The sequence below is a fragment of the Panthera tigris genome, chromosome D3, assembly GCF_018350195.1.
Source record: "Panthera tigris isolate Pti1 chromosome D3, P.tigris_Pti1_mat1.1, whole genome shotgun sequence".
Taxonomy (NCBI): domain Eukaryota; kingdom Metazoa; phylum Chordata; class Mammalia; order Carnivora; family Felidae; genus Panthera; species Panthera tigris.
Window position 1 is genome coordinate 12,060,678 of NC_056671.1, and position 7,006 is coordinate 12,067,683.

Below are 7,006 nucleotides of genomic sequence, written 5' to 3' on the forward strand. Positions count from 1 at the left end.
AGAGTAGAGGCAGAGAGAGGGGGAGAGGGAGAATCTCAAGCAGGCTCCGCGCTGTCAGCACAGAGCCCAGTGCGGGGCTCGAACTCACAAACCGTGAGATCATAACCTGAGCCGAAGTCAGGAGTTGGATGCTTAATGGACTGAGCCACCCAGGCACCCCCTTAAGTGCCTAAATCTAACTGAGCTGGGCCAGTCGGAGTTTTCTCTCCTGGGAATTTGCAGTGGGGATTTGGAGACTGAATTTTCCACCCAGTTTTGGAGGCCGGAAGTTCAAGATAAAGGCATTGGCGGGTTTGATTTCTTCTGAGGCCTCGGTCCTTGCTGTATGAAGTGGTTGTCTCTCCACGCGGCTACATCCCTGGTGCCCTAACCTCTTCTTATAAGGACTCTAGGCATATTGGATTAGAATCCTACCTTAACAGCCTTGTTGTAGCTCACTTACCTCTTTAAAGGTCTTCCTTCTCTCCACTTACTGTGACATTCTGAGCTGCTGGGGTGGGGGGCTGCGACTTCAACATCTCCACTTTCGGGGGCGGGGGGCACAAGTGAGCCCGTCATACCCGGCTAGCTTTTCTGTCCTCCCATTGCGTGAGAACGTGATTTCCCGCCACCGGCTCTTCTCACTTTCCCCCCCAGCATCTTTAGTTGGTGTCTGTCCCCGTCCGTTGCAGAATCCCGGCCCGTTCGATTCCTTCCTTCTTCCGTGCTGTCCTCAACAGGACATTTGTTCTGTAGCAGACATGGTCTTAACCTTTGGGACACACCCAGAGACCCGAAGATGAGTGAGACCTGGGTGCCGCCCTCAAGGAGTTAGCACTGTGGCCTTCTGGCAATTGCGGGCTGGAAGTTTCAGGCAGGAATTAGTCCCTATGGCCCAGACACGGATGGTATATGGCCACATCATCTGCTGATTTGGCAGTGGTCTCTCCAGGCATTGCTTCTTTTAAAAAAAATGTTTATTTATTTATTTTGAGAGAGAGAGAGGGGAGGGGCAGGGAGAGAGGGAGAGAGAGAATCCCAAGCAAGCTCCGCACTGTTGGCTCAGAGCCCGACAGGGGGCTCCATCTCACAGAGTGTGAGAGCACGACCTGAGCCACAATCAAGAGCCAGACGCTTAATGGACAGAGCCACCCAGGCGCCCCATAGGCACTGCTCCTCTTGACTAAGGGACAGATGACACACCCTCAGACAGGTCTATGGCTTGGCCACGGGGTAAGAACCACGTGTGCACAGGCTTTGAAGAGATGTAATCTCACAAGCGGAGATTTCGATTTGCTGTGGGCTCGTCTTAAACTGATGAGCCTTGCTTGGCCTAACATTTACCCAAACGTGCATTATTATTTCTAGGTTAGGAGGCAGTCTAGCTATGGAACTGTAGATCTCAAATGGACAAATCAGACCCGTGATGAAATTTCCGGCTTCCTCAATGATAAGGACAGTGTAGCAATGACTTATGACGTCTCCCCAGCAGATTGGCAATTTCTGTTTCTTTGTCTTTAATGAATTAAAAGGTCCAGTGCAGGGCCACTGTTTGGGAAAATGGTCCACACAACAGGCCGTGACGGAAGGAAAATGTTGCTCAACCTGTATTTATGAAGATTCAAGCATCTTCAAAATTTTCAAAGCAGCAGATTTACTGCCAGGAATTCTCTTAGGAAAGTCACAGGAGAACGTAAAAGTCCAGCGACAAAGATGTTCCTTTCAGTGAGAGTTGCAAGAGTGAAAGTGGGAAAAAGCCAAGGGCCCAGGAACCGGGAGTTAGCAGATAAATTATGTTTCTGGAGGATGGAATGTTCGACCATTATAAACCATTGCTATAAAAGACTGTTTAGGGGCATGGAAAGATGTTTGTGGTGTATTTTTGAGTGAAAAAATGAGCCCATCATGCACCATAGAGAGGAATACCCCATTTAAAAAATTTTTTAATGTTTATTTATTTTTGAGAGAAGACAGAGAGAGAGACAGAGTGCATGCAGGGGCAGGGCAGAGAGAGGGAGACACAGAATCCGAAGCAGGCTCCAGGCTCCGAGCTGTCAGCACAGAGCCCAACGCGGGGCTCGAACCCACAAACCCTGTGAGATCATGACCTGAGCCAAAGTCGAACGCTTAACCGACTGAGCCACTCAGGTGCCCTGGAAGATCCCATTTTTGAAGAAGAAGAAAAAAAAAAAGGTGCCGAGGAAAAACACACACAATGGGTAATAAAATAGAAATAATAGGGGGCGCCTGGGTGGCTCAGTCAGTTAAGCGTCCAACTTCGGCTCAGGTCATGATCTCACTGTTCATGAGTTCGAGCCCCGCGTCGGGCTCCATGCTGACAGCTTGGAGCCTGGAGTCTGCTTCGGAATCTGTGTCTCCCTCTCTCTCTGCCCCTCCCCCACTCATTCTCTGTCTCTCAGAAGTAAATAAATGCTAAAAAAATATATTAAAAAAATAGAAATAATAGGTATCTCCAGGTGGCAGGCATGATCGTTTTCATTTTGTTCCTTTTTTATTTCACTGAGATAATGTACAATGCCGCTCACTGCCTGACCCCGGGAATCACTAAATAGACGTTAACTCTTGTTATTCTTATTCCCCCTGCCCCATCAACTGAATGGAGTAAATATCAACTTCTTAGATTTGTTGTTATAAGTAATCAAGATCATAAAGCCTCTGGTACACAGTAGGCTTTCAATGGATAGTGTTTTTCTATTTATTCCTTTTTTTCTTGTCTTCCCCGAAGAGAGGGTGGTATATACCACAGGGGTGGAGAACGAAGATTCCGCGGGCAGGTAGACTTAGATTCACATCCTACTGTTTGGCTGTTGGCAAGCTGATCGAGAACGGGCCAAGTTTCTTACGTCCTCTGAACGTAAGTCATTTGAAGTTCATTTGAAGATAGAGACAGGAGTAGTTTCGTCGTGTGATGACCGTCCACGTGAAAGATCGCGTATCTAAATCATGTAGCGCGTGGAGTGTTAAGCGTTAGTCTCTGTTTTCCACCATCTTGTGGGACAAGGATATGGATGAGATTGTTAAAGCAGAAAAAGTGCCATTTCAAACGTCAGAAATACACGGATCTTAAAGCATTCCACGTCCTTCCTTTATCTCTCTGCTGCAAAGAACAGCGGAGATACATTTGGCATAGAGCGAGGCTCTTAGCATTTTCGGTAAAGAAAAAGGTGGAGAAGGAGCTCAGGAGAGCCAGGAGTTGCTGGTGGGAGGAACAGAGGAGAGAGGCTGATGTGAACTAAAAGGAATCTAGCTCAGACCTTTTGCAGCAAGGCTTCAGGCTAGCACAGGGAGGGTGGCAGGAGCGTGAGCCTTATCCAGTTTCCGAGGATCATCTGCTTTTCATATCTCACAAATCCCCCGTGATCCCTGAAACAAAGCCAGCTCAATTAGCAAGCTGCCCTCATTTGATTGGTAAAGAAGTTATTTGCAAGCAAAATGGACAAATGGATAAAGCTGTATAGTTACAAGGGGCATCATATATTATGGATACGCACGCATCGTATATATAATTCTACGCTATCATCACTCCTTTTTCCTCTTTGATTGACCTCTTTATTTTTTTTCTGGCTTTATTGAGATGTAACTGACACAGAACATTATATATGTTTAAGGTATACAGTGTGTTGAGTTGATACTTTTATATATTACAAAATGATGACCATAATAAGGCTAGTTAATGCATCTGTCATCTCAAAGAGTTGACGTGTGTGTGTGTGTGTGTGTGTGTGTGTGTGTGGTGTGAGGGTTTTAAGATCTATCCTCTTAGCAAATTTCAAGTATCCAAGATCGTACTGTTAACTATGGTTCCAGATCCCTGAACTTTTTCATCTAATAACTGGAAGTTTGGACCCCATGACCTACGTCTCCCCATCTTCCTCACATCCTCGTCCCCGGCAACCACTAATCTGCTCTCTTTTTTATGCCTTAACATTTGTTGGATTCTCGCTATACATGATGTCATATAGTATTTGTCTTTCTCTGATTTATTTCACTTAGCATAATGCCCCCCAGTTTCATCTGTGTTGTCGCAAATGGATACATCTTGGAGTGTCAAGGAGCTTTACCACTGTCCTTTCTTCTAGGAGTTTTAGGGTTTTAGGTCTTATAATTAATCACTTAATCCATGTTGAGTTAATTTTTGTGAGTGATGTAAGATAGGGTTACAATTTCATTCCTTTGCGTGGGAACATCCAGTTTTCCCAACACCGTGCATTGAGGAGAATATCCTTTCCCTATTGGGTATTCTTGGCTCCTTTGTCAACTTTTAGTTGACCATATATGCATGCACTGATTTCTGGGCTCCCAAGTCTGTTCCACCGGTTTGTGCCATATTGTTCCGATTATTATCGTTTTGTTGGACGGCTTGAAATCTGGAAGCGCGACGTCTCCAGCTTTGTTCTTTCTCAATATTAAAAAAAATTTTTTAAGTTTATTTATTTATTTTGAGAGAGACAGAGCATGTGAGTGGGGAAGGAGTAGAGAGAGAGGGAGAGAGAGAGAATCCCAAGCAGGCTCTGAGCTGTCAGTTCAGAGCCCAACTCAGGGCTCGATCTCATGAATGGTGAGATCACAGCCTGAGCTGAGATCAAGAGTCAGTTGCTTAACGAACTGAGCCACCCCAGCCCACCCCCCCAACCCCCACCCCCCACCCCCGTTCTCAAGATATTTTTTTTTTTTTGGCTGTTCAGGGGCTCGTGTGATTCCATGGGAAGCTGAGGGTTATCATTTTTTTTCTATTTCTATAGGAAAAAAATACCATTGGAATTTTGCTAGAGATTGCATGGAGTCTATAGATGGATTTGAGTTGCATGGACATTTTAACAATATCACTCAGCCGGGAAGGGGGAGTGTTGCACCCAAACCCAGGTCTAGGACTTTATAAATCTCACTGTCACATTCTTCTAGAATTCGTGCTCCAAGTTGATGGTGACTCTTTCTATCCTTTTGCTTGGAGTCTCTTCCAGGGGGCCCTCTTTTGATTTCAGCCTGATGGGAAAACTTGGAGGATGAAGATATGGAGAGAACTCTTAAATTGTTCCCCCAGGTGTCAGAAAAGGCCAAGGACTTGTCTGGTCCAGGGCTTGAACCCAGGTGTCTCGCCTCCCTGCCGTAGCCCCTGTAGTATCCCTCAAGCCTCGGGAGGAGGTGAAGGCAGAGACCCAAGCCAGCTGCGTTTGATCCAGACAAGCCCAGGAGAGCTGCCGGAGGAGGACAGATTTCCCAAAATGAGGGCATTTATTATTTAAACATTGATTGTTCTGTTTAAATCATACAGATGGAAAAGGCTTTCCATTTGTAAAAGTCATTTTTTAATGGCAGATCAAAGTCTGCCGACATTTTGCTGGACCCAGTGTGGTCGTAGATGCCAAGGAGGTGTGAGGCCAGCTTGCCAGGGCGGGATGGGGAAGAAGCGACTCGGGATAGTGCTGAGTCCCCCTCTGCCGTCTGGCAAATGGCTAGATCAGTGTCATTAGCTCCCGATAGCGGTCAGTGCCCTGCCAGGAAGACGGACACCTTTCCAGACCTTTCACGTGGAAGGAATTTCACGTAAAGAGGGAATGACCCAGGTGACAGAAGAATGTGGAAGCCAACAGTCAGCGGCAAGGCAGCTCAGGGATTAGCAACGTCCTCAGGCTCGGGGAGTGACCGTAGGCGTCAGGGCCGACTGGCCAGAGTCCATCCATGGCAAGGACTACTCTCCAAGAACTGGACCGACATGAGAAGCTTGGTCAAGGTATGTCATAGGACAGCTCAGATCCAAGGGAAGGAGAAATAGACCACTTCCTGACATGTGGAGGGACATGTTACCTCTAAGGAAGGAAAAGAATCGATGGCGGCCATCTTTGGAGACGCTATCACAATACACATTTAGTATTAATTTGTTTCAGTCATTTGGTATTTTTGACACTCTTATCAATGTAACATGCTCTGGTTTAGCTCTAATAACACTCCTTATCTGGAATTATGCTTCATCGGATGTTAATACAGCCATCCTAACTTCTTTGTTTTCAGCTATCTGTGTCTTTTGACTCGCGATGTATCTCTTGTGACACAACAGAGTTGGTTCTGTTATCCAGCTCAATGATCCCTGTTTTATAATTAGGATATTCAGTCCATGTATATTCGATGAAATCATTAGCATGGCTGGGTTTGTCTATCATCTTATTTGTTTTCTATTTATCCTAGCTGTTTCGTTGTTGTTGTTTAACCCTCATTCCTGCATCCTTTTGCACTAACTGAATATTTTTGATGCACCATTTTAAGTTTTTGTAACGTATTTTTGGCACTTAGGTTGAAGATCATAATATGTACCCTTAACTTAACCCCCACGGTCATCTGAATTCGTGTTTGGACTTACCGACACCTACACTGCAATTAATTTTAATGTCCTACCTCTCATATAATGTAGGAACCCTCCCACAGGACACTTGTATTTGTCTGTCCTGTCCTTGATGCTATTATTATAATTTATTTTGCTTTTATAAATACCGTAAAGTGCACATTTTGTTCCCATGTTTTGCTATAAGCCATTTTCTTTTAAGGAAATTAAGAAATTGCATATTTAAAAAAATTTTTTTAAACGTTTATTCATTTTTGAGAGACAGAGAGAGGCAGAGCATGAGCAGGGAAGGGGCAGAGACAGAGGGAGACACAGAATCCGAAGCAGGCTCCAGGCCCCGAGCTGTCAGCACAGAGCCCGACACGGGGCTCGAACTCACAAACCGTGAGATCATGACCTGAGCCGAAGTCGGACGCTCAACCGACTGAGCCACCCAGGCGCCCAAGAAATTACATATTTTTAAAGTCATTTGTGTGTATCCATATATTTCCCATATCTGGCCCATTTCATCCTTTTGTGTAGATCTAATTTTCTGTCTCAAGAACTTCCTTTAACGTTTCTCGGAGGCAGGATGGCTGCTGATGAATTCTTTCAGTTTGTTTACATTTGTCTTTCGCTCATCCTCATTGTTGAAGGATATTTTCAATGGATATAGCATTTCAGGGCAAC